This window comes from Apodemus sylvaticus, chromosome 14 (genome assembly GCF_947179515.1).
Source record: "Apodemus sylvaticus chromosome 14, mApoSyl1.1, whole genome shotgun sequence".
Taxonomy (NCBI): Eukaryota; Metazoa; Chordata; class Mammalia; order Rodentia; family Muridae; genus Apodemus; species Apodemus sylvaticus.
This window is the reverse complement of record NC_067485.1, coordinates 4,572,988-4,586,970: the sequence shown is the minus strand read 5'-3', so window position 1 is coordinate 4,586,970 and position 13,983 is coordinate 4,572,988.

Here is a 13,983-nt window from a genome sequence, read left to right as displayed (position 1 = left end):
ATGATAATTTCGCAAAATGAAATATTTCTTCTCGTCCATATTAAGTATTCTCATCTGGAATAACAAAAAACCCAGGATAGCTAAAACTATTCTCAGCAACAAAAGAAATTCTGGGGGAATCAGTATCCCTGACCTCAAGCAATACTACAGAGCGATAGTGTTAAAAACTGCATGGTATTGGTACAGTGACAGGCAGGCCGATCAATGGAACAGGATTGAAGATCCAGAAATGAACCCACACACCTATGGCCCCTTGATCCTCGACAAAGGGGCTGAAAACATCCAATGGAAAAAAGGTAGCCTTTTCATCAAATGGTGCTGGTTCAACTGGAGGTCAGCATGCAGAAGAATGCGAATTGATCCATCTTTATCGCCTTGTACTAAGCTCAAATCCAAATGGATCAAGGACCTCCACATAAAGCCAGACACTCTGAAGCTAATAGAAAAGAAACTCAGGAAGACCCTTGAGGACATTGGTACAGGGAGAAAATTTTTGAAGAGAACACCAATAGCGTATGCTCTAAGATCAAGAATTGACAAATGCAACCTCATAAAATTACAAAGTTTCTGTACGGCAAAGGACACCATCAAAAGGACAAATCGGCAACCAACAAATTGGGAAAAGATCTTCACCAATCCTACATCAGATAGAGGGCTAATATCCAATATATATAAAGAACTTAAGAAGTTAGACTCCAGAAAACCAAACAACCCTATTAAAAACTGGGGTACAGAGTTAAACAGGGAATTCTCACCTGAAGAACTTCGGATAGCAGAGAAGCATCTTAAAAAATGCTCAACTTCATTAGTCATTAAGGAAATGCAGATCAAAACAACCCTAAGATTTCACCTTACACCAGTCAGAATGGCTAAGATTAAAAATTCAGGAGACAGCAGGTGTTGGAGAGGATGTGGAGAAAGAGGATCACTCCTCCACTGCTGGTGGGGTTGCAAATTGGTACAACCACTCTGGAAAGCAGTCTGGTGGTTCTTCCGAAAACTGGGCACCTCACTTCCAGAAGATCCTGCTATACCACTCCTGGGCATATACCCAGAGGATTCCCCACCATGTAATAAGGATACATGCTCTACTATGTTCATAGCAGCCCTATTTATAATTGCCAGATGCTGGAAAGAACCCAGGTATCCCTCAACAGAAGAGTGGATGCAAAAAATGTGGTATATCTACACCATGGAGTATTATTCAGCCATTAGAAACAATGAATTCATGAAATTCTTGGACAAATGGATGGAGCTAGAAAACATCATACTAAGTGAGGTAACCCAGACTCAAAAGGTGACTCATGGTATGCACTCACTAATAAGTGGATATTAACCTAGAAAACTGGAATACCCCAAACATAATCCATACATCAAATGAGATACAAGAAGAAAGGAGGAGTGGCCCCTTGTTCTAGAAAGACTCAGTGAAGAAGTATAGGGCAAAACCAGAACGGGTAAGTGGGAAGGGGTGGGTGGGAGGACAGGGGGAGAAAAGGGGGCTCATGGGACTTTCGGGGAGTGGGGGCTAGAAAAGGGGAAATCATTTGAAATGTAAATAAAAAATATATCAAATAAAAAAAAGACAAAAAAAAACATTTATGGTTGTCTTTACTCTGCAAACATGTATTTCCTGGAAATGTGGTACGCACACATATTCTTACAAGAGAAAATTGAACAGTGCATACCCTGTGGAAGATACATGCTTAGACATATACGCAACACAAATGCACATAGAGTTACAACGTGTTGTTTAGAAAAAACAAGATAATTTCACACAAATTGGGATTTCTCCTTGTCGCTATTAAGTATTTCTAAAACATTCGTGGTTGTCTTTACTCTGCAACCCTGTACTTCTTTAAAATGTTGTATTCGCACATATTCTTCTGAGAGAAAACTGTACAGCACATTCTCTGTGGAATATACATGCTTAGACATTCACCCAACACCAAAGCACATAGTGTTACAACGTGTGGTTTAGGAAAAATAAGATAATTTCGCACAATGCGGGATTTCTTCTCGATTAAGTATTTCTAATCCATTCGTGGTTGTCTTTACTCTGCAAGCCTGTATTTCCTTAAAATGTGGTATTCACACATATTCTTCCAGAGTAAATTGCACAGTGAATTACTGTGGAAGATACACACTTAGACATACACGCAAGACCAAAAAACACTGAGTTACAACGTGTTGTTTAGGAAAAACAAGATAATTTCGAAAAATGAGGGATTTCTTCTAGTACAGATTAAGTATTTCTAAAATATTCGTGGTTGTCTTTACTCTGCAACATTGTTTTTCCTTAAAATTAGGTATTCGCACATATTCTTCCGAGAGAAAAATGTACACTGCATTCTCTGTGGAAGATACACGCTTAGACATGCACGCAACAGCAAAGCACATAGAGTTAAAAAATGTTGTGTAGGAAAAACAAGATTATTTCACACAAGCGTGATTTCTTCTCGTCCAGATTAAGTATTTCTAATACATTTGTGGTTGTCTTTACTCTGCAACACTGTATTTCCTTAAAATGTGGTATTCACACATATACTTTCGAGAGAAAACTGTAGAGTGCATGCTCTGTGCAAGGTACACGCTTAGGCATACATGCAACACCAAATCACATAGAGTTAAAACATGTTGTTTAGGAAAAACAAGATAATTTCACAAGATGAGGGATATCTTCTCGTCCAGATTAAGTAATTCATTGTTGTCTTTATTCTGCAACACTCTATTTCCAAAATTGTGGTATTCGCATGTATAGTTCAGAAAGAAAACTGTACAGTGCATTCTCTTTGGTTGATACAAACTTAGACATACACACAACACCAAATCACATAAAGTTACAACATGTTGTTTAGGAAAAACAAGATAATTTCGCAATATGTGGGATTTCTTCAAATTCAAATTAAGAATTTCTAAAACATTAGTGGTTGTCTTTACTCTGCAACCATGTATTTCCTTAAAATGTGGTATTCACACATATTCTCAGGAGAGAATACTGTATACTACATTCTCTGTGGAAGATACACGCTTAGACATACACGAAACACCAAAGCGCATATAGTTACGTGTTGTTTAGGAAAAACAAGATAATTTCGCACAATGCAGGATTTCTTTTTGTACAGTTAGTTATTTCTAATACATTCGTGGTTGTCTTTACTCTGCAACCATGTATTTCCTTAAAATGTGGTATTCGCACAAATTCTTCCAAGAGAAAATTGTATAGTGCATACTCTGTGGAAGATACACACTGAGACATACACGCAACACCAATGCACATAAAGTTACAACGTGTTGTTTAGGAAAAAAAAGATAATTTCGCAAAATGCGGGATTTCTTCTCGTCCAGATTAAATATTTCTCATATATTCATGGTTGTCTTTATTGTGCAACACTATATTTCCTTTAAAGGTGGTATTCGCAAATACTCTTCAGAGAGAAAACTGTACAGTGCATTCTCTGTGGAAGATACATGCTTAGATATACACGCAACACCAAAGAACATAGAGTAACAATGTGTGGTATAGGAAAAACAAGATAATTTCGCCAAATGAGGCATTTCTTCTCGTCCAGATTAAATGTTTCTAAAACATTTGTGGTTGTCTTTACTCTGCAACCTTGTATTTCCTTAAAATGAGGTATTCGCACATATTCTTCCGAGAGAAAAATGTACAGTGCATTCTCTGTGGAAGATACATGCTTAGAAATACATGTAACACCAAAGCACATAGTGTCACCACGTGTTTTTTAAGAAAAACAAGATAATTTCTCAAAATGAGAAATTTCTTCTCGTCCAGATTAAGTATTTCTAAAACATTGGTGGTTGTCTTTACTCTGCAACACTGTATTTCCTGAAAATTTGGTATTCGCGTATTTTCTTCCGTGAGAAAATTGCACAGTGCATTCCTGGGAAAGATACAAGCTTCGATATACAGGCAGCACCAAAACACATAGATTCACAACGTGTGGTTTAGGGAAAAAAAAGATAATTTCACACAATGCAGGATTTCTTCTCGTCCAGATTAAGTATTTCTAATACATTCGTTGTTGTCTTTACTCTGCAATACTGTATTTCCTTAATATGTGGTATTTGCACATACACTTTCAAGAGAAAACTGTACAGTTCATTCTCTGTGCTAGATACACAGTTAGACATACACGCAACACAAAAGCACACTCTGAAGCTAATAGAAAAGAAACTGGGGAAGACCCTTGAGGACATCGGTACAGGGAGAAAGTTTCTGAACAGAACACCAATAGCGTATGCTCTAAGAGCAAGAATTGACAAATGGGACCTCATAAGGTTACAGAGTTTCTGTAAGGCAAAGGACACCATCAAGAGGACAGATCAGCAATCAACAAATTGGGAAAAGATCTTCACCAACCCTACATCAGATAAAGGGCTAATATCCAATATATATAAAGAACTCAAGAAGTTAGACTCCAGAAAACCGAACAACCCTATTAAAAAATGGGGTACAGAGTTAAACAAAGAATTCTCACCTGAAGAACTTCGGATGGCAGAGAAGCATCTTAAAAAATGCTCAACTTCATTAGTCATTAGGGAAATGCAAATCAAAGCAACCCTAAGATTTCATCTTATACCAGTCAGAATGGCTAAGATTAAAAATTCAGGAGACAGCAGGTGTTGGAGAGGGTGTGGAGAAAGAGGAACACTCCTCCACTGCTGGTGGGGTTGCAAATTGGTACAACCACTCTGGAAAGCAGTCTGGAGGTTCCTCCGAAAACTGGGCACCTCACTTCCAGAAGATCCTGCTATACCACTCCTGGGCATATATCCAGAGGATTCCCCACCATGTAATAAGGATACATGCTCTACTATGTTCATAGCAGCCCTATTTATAATTGCCAGATGCTGGAAAGAACCCAGGTATCCCTCAACAGAAGAGTGGATGCAAAAAATGTGGTATATCTACACAATGGAGTACTATTCAGCCATTAGAAACAATGAATTCATGAAATTCTTAGGCAAATGGATGGAGCTAGAGAACATCATACTAAGTGAGGTAACCCAGACTCAAAAGGTGAATCATGGTATACACTCACTAATAAGTGGTTATTAACCTAGAAAACTGGAATACCCAAAACACAATCCACACATCAAATGAGATACAAGAAGAAAGGAGGATTGGCCCCTGGTTCTGGAAAGACTCAGTGAAACAGTATTCGGCAAAACCAGAACGGGGAAGTGGGAAGGGGTGGGAGGGAAGACAGGGGAAGAGAAGGGGGCTTACGGGACTATCGGGGAGTGGGGGGGCTAGAAAAGGGGAAATCATTTGAAATGTAAATAAATTATATTGAATTAAAAAAAAAACGTGTTGTTTAGGAAAATCAAGATAATTTCTCAAAATTAGAAATTTCTTCTTGTCCAGATTAAGTATTACTAAAACATTTGTGGTTGTCTTTACTCTGCAACCATGTATTTCCTTAAAATGTGGTATTCGCACACATTCTTCCGAGAGAAAATTGTACAGTGCATTCCTGTGGAAGATACAGGCTTAGACATACAGGCAGCACAAAAGCACAGAGATTTACAACGTGTTGTTTAGGAAAAACAATATCATTTCACACAATTCAGGATTTCTTCTCATCCAGATTAAGTATTTCTAATACATTCAGGGTTGTCTTCAATCTGCAACACTTTATTTCCATAAAAGTTGGTATTCGCACAAATATTTCAAGAGAAAACTGTACAGCGCCTTCTCTGTGTAAGATACAAGCTTAGACATACACGCAACACCAAAGCACATAGAGTAACAACATGTTATTTAGGGAAAATAAGATAATTTTGCCAAATGAGGCATTTCTTCTCGTCCAGATTAAGTATTTCTTATACATTCGTGGTTGTCTTTACTCTGCAACTCTGTAATTCCTTAAAATGTGGTATTCGCACATATACTTTTGAGAGAAAACTGTACAGTGCATTCTCTGTGGAAGATACACGCTTAGACATACACACAACACCAAAGCATATGGAGTTACAAAGTGTTGTTTAGGAAAAACAAGTTAAGTTTGCACAATGCGGGATTTCTTCTCATCCAGATTAAGTATTTCTAGTATATTATTGGTTGTCTTTACTCTGCAACACTGTATTTCTTTTAAATATGGTATTCGCACATATACTCCCAAGAGAAAACTGTACAGTGCATTCTCTGTGGAAGATACACGCTAAGACATACACGCAACAACAAAACACATTGAATTATAACGTGTTGTTTAGAAAAACAAGATGGTTTCAAAAAAATGAGGGATTTCTTCTTGTCCAGATTAAGTATTACTAATACATTCGTGGTTGTCTTTACTCTGTTACACTGTATTTCCTTAAATGTCTTATTCGCACATATTCTTCTGAGAGAAATCAGTACAGTGCATTCTCTGTGGAAGATATGTGCTCAGACATACACACAACACCAAAGCACAGAGTCACAACATGTCGTTTATGAAAAACAAGATAATTTCGCACAATGCGGGATTTCTTCTCGTCGTGATTAAGTAGTTCTAATATATTCCTGGTAGCCTTTACTCTGCAATGCTGTATTTCCTTAAAAAGTGTTGTTTGCACATATTCTTGGAAGAGAAATCTGTACTGTGCATTCTCTGTGGAAGATACTTGGTTAGAGATACAGCCAACACCAACACACATAGAGTTACAACGTTTTGTTTAAGAAAAACATGATAACTTCGCAAAATGAGGGAATTCTTCTCGTCCAGATTAAGTATTACTAATATATTCATGGTTGTCTTTATTCTGCAACACTGTATTTCCTTAAAATGTGGTATTCGCACATATAGTTCAGAACAAAACTGTACAGTGCATTCTCTGTGGAAGATACAACGTGTTGTTTAGGACAAACAAGATAATTTCGCAAAATGAGGGATTTCTTCTCATCCAGATTAAGTATATCTAAAATATTCATGGTTGTCTTTACTCTGCAACATTGTTTTTCCTTAAAATGTGGTATACTCACATATACTTCCGAATGAAAACTCTACAGTGCAATCTCTGTGGAAGATACACGGTTAGACATACACGCAACACCAAAGCACATAGAGTTACAATGTGTTAATTAGGAAAAACAAGATAATTCCTCAAAATGAGAAAGTTCTTCCTGTCCAGATTAAGTATTTCTAAAACATTCGTGGTTGTCCAAACTCTGCAACCATGTATTTCCTTAAAATTTGGTATTCGCACATTTCTTCCGAGAGAAAATTGTACAATGAATTACTGTGGAAGATACAAGCTTAGACATACACGCAGCACCAAAGCACATAGTTAGACGTGTTATTTAGGAAAAAGAAGATAAATTCACACAATGTGGGATTTCTCTTCTCACTATTAAGTATTTCTAATACATTTGTGGTTGTCTTTATTCTGCAACAAGATAATTTTGCACAATGAGTGATTTCTTCTTTTTGGTATTAAGTATTTCTAAAACATTCGACGTTGTCTTTACTCTTCAACACTCTATTTCCTTAAAATGTGGTATTCCCACGTATTCTTCAGAGAGAAAATTGTACAGTGCATTCTCTGTGGAAGATACAGGCTTAGACATACACGCACCACTGAAACACATATAGTTACAACGTGTTGTTTAGGAAAAACAAGATAATTTCTCAAAATGAGGGATTTCTTCTCGTCCAGATTACGTATTTCTAAAACATTCGTCCTTGTCTTTACTTTGCAACCCTGTATTCCTTTAATGTGTGGTATTCGCACACATTCTTCTGAGAGAAAACTGTACAGTGCATTCTCTGTGGAAGATACATGCTTAGACATACTCGCAATACCAAAGCACATACAGTTACAATGTGTTGTTTAGGAAAAACAAGATAATTTGTCACAATGCAGGAATTCTTATCCTCGCGATTAAGGATTGCTAATACATTCGTTGCTGTCTTTACTCTGTAACCCTGTATTTCCTTACAATGTGGTATCCGCACATATTCTTCCAAGAGAAAATTGTACAGTGCATTCTCTGTGGTAGATACATACTTAGACATACACACAACATCAAAGCACAAACAGTTACACCATGTTGTTTAGGAAAAACAAGATAATTTCACACAATGAGGGATTTCTTCTTGTCCAGATTAAGTATTTCTAATATATTCGTGTTTGTCTTTATTCTGCACCACTGTATTTCCTTAAAATGTGGTATTTGCAAATATTCTTCTGAGAGAAAACAGTAGAGTGCATTCTCTGTGCAAGATACATATTTAGACACACACCCAACACCAAAGCACATAGAGTTACAATGTGTTGTTTAGGAAAAACAAGATAATTTCGCAAAATGTGGGGTGTCTTCTAGTCCAGATTAAATATTTATAAAACATTCGTTGGTGTCTTTACTCTGCAACCCTGTAGCGCCTTAAAATGTGGTATTCGCACATATTTTTCCGAGAGAAAATAGAACAGTGCATTTTCTGTGGAAGATACACGCTTAGACATACACATAACACCAAAGCACATAGAGTTACAACGTGTTGTTTAGCAAAAAACAGATAATTTCTCAAAATGAGGGATTTCTTCCCATCCAGATTAAGTATTTCTAATACATTCATGGTTGTCTTTACTCTGCAACACTGTATTTCCTTAAAATATGGTATTCGCACATATACTCCTGAGGAAAACTGTACATTGCATTCTCTTTGGAAGATATACACTTAGATATACATGCAACACCAAAGCACATAGAGTTACAACATGTTGTTTAGGAAAAACAAGATAATTTCGCACAATGAGTGATTTCTTGTGATCGTGATTAAGTGTTTCTAAAACATTTGTGGTTGTCTTTACTCTGCAACCCTGTATTTCCTTAAAATGAGGTATGCGCACATATTCTTTCGAGAGAAAATTGTACGGTGCATTCTCTGTGGAAGATACACGCTTATTCATACACGCACCACCAAAGCACAAAGAGTTACAACATGTTGTTTAGGAAAAACAAGATAATTTCGCCCAATGCGGGAATTCTTATCGTCCACATTAAGTATTTCTAATGAATTTGTGGTTGTCTTTATTCTGCAACCCTGTATTTCCTTAAAGTGTGGTATTCACACATATTCTTCAGAGAGAAAACTGTACAGTGCATTCTCTGTGGATGATACACACTTAGACATACACGCAACACCAAAGCACACAGAGTTACAATATGTTGTTTATGAAAAACATGATAATTTCGCAAAATGAGGGATTTCTTCTCGTCCAGAATAAGCATTTCTAAAATACTCATGGTGTCTTTACTCTGCAACACTGTATTTCCTTAAAATGTGGTCTTCGAACATATTCTTCAGAGAAAATTGTACAGTGCATTGTCTGTGAAAGATACATGGTTAGTCATACACGCACCACTAAAGCACATAGTGTTGCAACATGTTGTTTATGAAAAACAAGATAAGTTCACAAAGTGAGGGACTTTTCTCATCCATATTAAGTATTTCTAAATCATTCGTGGTTGTCTTTATTCTGCAACCCTGTATTTCCTTAAAATGTGGTATGCGCACATATTCTTCAGAGAGAAAATTGTACAGTGCATTCTCTATGGAAGAATCACACTTAGACATACACGCAAAACCAAATTACATAGAGTTACAACCTGTTGTTTAGGAAAAACAAGATAACTTCACAAAATGAGGGATTTCTTCTCGTCCAGATTGAGCATTTCTAAAATATCCATGATGTCTTTACTCTGCAACACTGTATTTCCTTAAAATGTGGTCTTCGCCCATATTCTTCAGAGAGAAAATTGTACAGTGCATTCTCTGTGGAAGATACACGCTTAAACATAGATTTACTACGTGTTGTTAAAGAAAAACACGATAATTTTGCACACTGCAGGATTTCTTTTAGTCGCAATTAAGTATTTCTAATACATTCATGTTTGTCTTTACTCTGCAACACTGTATTTCTTAAAATGTTGTATTCGCACATATTCTTCAGAGTGAAAATTATACAGTGCATTCTCTGTGGAAGATACATGCTTAGACATACACGCACCACCAAAGCACATAAAGTTACAATGTGTTGTTTAGGAAAAACAAGATAATTTCGCAAAATGAGGGATTTCTTCTCAGCCAGATTATGTATTTCTAAAACATTCGTGGTTGTCTTTACTCTGCAACCCTGTATTTCCTTAAAATGTGGTATTCGCACATATTCTTCCAAGAAAAAACTGTACAGTGCATTCTCTGTGGAAGATACACACTGAGACATACACGCAACACCAAAGGACATAGAGTTACAACGTGCTGTTTAGGAAAACAAGATAATTTCACAAAACGAGGGTTCTCTTCTTGTCCAGATTAAGTATTTCTAAAACATTCATGGTTGTCTTTTCTCTGCAACCCTGTATTTCCTTAAAATGTGGTATTCGCACATATTATTCCGAGAGAAAACTGTACAGTGCATTCTCTGTGGAAGATACATGCTTAGACATACGTGCAACACCAAAGCACATAGACTTACAACGTGTTGTTTAGAAAAAGCAAGATAATTTCGCACAATGTGGGATTTCTTCTCGTTCAGATTACGTACTTTTAATACATTCATTGTTGTCTTTACTCTGCAACATTGTATTTCCTTAAAATGTGGTATTTGCACATATAATTTCGAGAGAAAACTGTACAGTACATTCTCTGTGGAAGATACATGCTTAGACATACACGGAACACCGAAGCACATAGAGTTACAGCATGTTGTTTAGGAAAAACAAGATAATTTCTCAAAATGAGGGATTTCTTCTCGTCCACATTAAGTATTTCTAAAACATTCATTGTTGTGTTTACTCTGTAACTCTGTATTTCCTTTAAATGTGGTATTCGCATATATTCTTCAGAGAGAAAATTGTACAGTGCATTCTCTGTGGAAGATAAAAGCTTAGACACACAAGCAAAACCAAAGCACATAATTTACAATCTGTGGTGTTCACAAAAAAGCCACCAGCCACATACAGCTTACAGTGCATCTGAAATGTGGTTACTGTGAACTTAGATGTTAAATGAAAAGTACAGAGCATATTGTAAAAAGTTAGTGTTAATTTAAATAAACACACATATATGCAATAACTTGGTAATAGTTTTATAATTACATGTAAAAGAATATTTGAACATATTGACTAGGTTAAACTAAACATATTAATGGGTATTAATTTCAGCTTTTCAAAAACCTTTCAGCCTATCTTTAGGAAACAGGGGACTGCACTTGTGACTGGACTATTTTTCTGTGGAAATTACAAGACTGACAGACTGCAAGCAGCTCATGGACAAGGAGCTGGTTCTAACTACCTGGAAATCCCAGAAGTAAGAATGCTCAAATAAATAGTCAACAAATTATAAGTAATAAATTAACAAAATACTCAACCCTCACTATTTTTGGATTCTACACTTGTGGGTTTACATAAAGACACAAAACAAAACCTCCAAATCACATCACTGTGCTTTCTCTATCATCTGTGCATGAGCTGAGATCTGAGCTGAGGTCAAACACAGCAGTATTCTCTTTTATGGTTTCACCTATCAAACTGTGCATACCTGTTCCTTCCAGACTGTTTACTATGCTTTTCAGAGCTTTGTTTTCTGATTTGCACCTTATGCCTTCTGTTGATTTCCCTACTTGAAATGCCCCCCAAATGCCATGCTGAAAAGTTTTCTGGTGTTCCTATGCACAAGGTTCTGTTGTGCCAAATAGAGAAGACAAGTGTACAGATAAAATACCTTCAGGTTTACATCATTGTGCTATCAGCCACACACCCAAAGTTAACAAATCCAAATGAAATAATGTGCCTCTGATAGAAATAAACACAACAACCTCTTTCTCACCATGGAAATGTGGCCACAGGGACCAACAAGGAACTTAATCTTGTAAGTCTGCTAGAATCAAGGGCTCAGAATTTGGTACTTCAGTGTTCTGGAGACCTCAGGAGAAGTCACTGTATTTGTCGAATAGTCATTGGGTTTACAACAAATCTTATGTGAATATGGTAATAGATAAAGAACTGATTTTTTTTATTCGATATAATTTATTTACATTTCAAATGATTTCCCTTTTCTAGCCCCCCCACTCCCCGAAAGTCCCGTAAGCCCCATTCTCTTCCCCTGTCCTCCCACCCACCCCTTCCCACTTACCCGTTCTGGTTTTGCCGAATACTGTTTCACTGAGTCTTTCCAGAACCAGGGGCCACTCCTCCTTTCTTCTTGTACCTCATTTGATGTGTGGATTATGTTTTGGGTATTCCAGTTTTCTAGGTTAATATCCACTTATTAGTGAGTGCATACCATGATTCACCTTTTGAGTCTGGGTTACCTCACGTAGTATGATATTCTCTAGCTCCATCCATTTGCCTAAGAATTTCATGAATTCATTGTTTCTAATGGCTGAATAGTACTCCATTGTGTAGATATACCACATTTTTTGCATCCACTCTTCTGTTGAGGGATACCTGGGTTCTTTCCAGCATCTGGTAATTATAAATAGGGCTGCTATGAACATAATAGAACATGTATCCTTATTACATGGTGGGGAGTCTTCTGGGTATATGCCCAGGAGTGGTATAGCAGGATCTTCTGGAAGTGAGGTGCCCAGTTTTCGGAGGAACCTCCAGACTGCTTTCCAGAGTGGTTGTACCAATTTGCAACCCCACCAGCAGTGGAGGAGTGTTCCTCTTTCTCCACACCCTCTCCAACACCTACTGTCTCCTGAATTTTTAATCTTAGCCATTCTGACTGGTGTAAGATGAAATCTTAGGGTTGCTTTGATTTGCATTTCCCTAATGACTAATGAAGTTGAGCATTTTTTAAGATGCTTCTCCGCCATCTGAAGTTCTTCATGTGAGAATTCTTTGGAAAGGAAGAAGTCAAACTATCATTATTTGCAGACGACATGATCGTCTACCTAAGTGACCCAAAGAACTTCACTAGAGAGCTCCTACAGCTGATAAACAACTTCAGCAAACTGGCAGGTTATAAAATCAACTCAAGCAAATCAGTGGCCTTCCTATACTCAAAGGATAAGCAGGCTGAGAAAGAAATTAGGGAAATGACCCCCTTCACAATAGCCGCAAACAGTATAAAGTATCGTGGGGTGACTCTTACCAAACATGTGAAAGATCTGTATGACAAGAACTTCAAGACTCTGAAGAAGGAAATGGAAGAAGACCTCAAAATGGGAAAACCTCCCATGCTCATGGATCGGTAGAATCAATATAGTTAAAATGGCCATTTTGCCTAAAGCACTATAGAGATTCAATGCAATACCCATCAAAATCCCAACTCAATTCTTCACAGAGTTAGAAAGAGCAATTATCAAATTCATCTGGAACAACAAAAAACCCAGGATAGCTAAAACTATTCTCAGCAACAAAAGAAAATCTGGGGGAATCAGTATCCCTGACCTCAAGCAATACTACAGAGCAATAGTGTTAAAAACTGCATGGTATTGGTACAGTGACAGGCAGGAGGATCAATGCAACAGGATTGAAGATCCAGAAATGAACCCACACACCTATGGCCACTTGATCCTCGACAAAGAGGCTGAAAACATCCAATGGAAAAAAGAACTGATTTTTTACTTTAATTCTGACTGACTCTTACAAGCGATATGATTCAGGGCAATTTGCTTCACTGTCCTGCCCTTTTTCCATAATTCAAAATGAAGATTAAAAGAGTTTAACTGTTAATGGTTGGGAAGGTCTGGCTGGTGTAAAGTAGAAGTGGAAACAGGGCTTTTGACTAAGAAGCACAGTTTGGTATGCGAAAATATTCTACTGTATGTAGATTATGTGGGTGACCATATATCTGATTTTCTTTTTCAAAACTTTGAAACTTTTCAAATCTCTGAAACCCTATTTCGTATATATTGTGACATTAACCTTATTTTAAACAAAATCTTTAGTAATCAAGAGTGCAATAATCTGTAGCACTTGGGGTTCCCAATGCAAGCTTAACCTGTTGGGGCAGGACCTCAGGA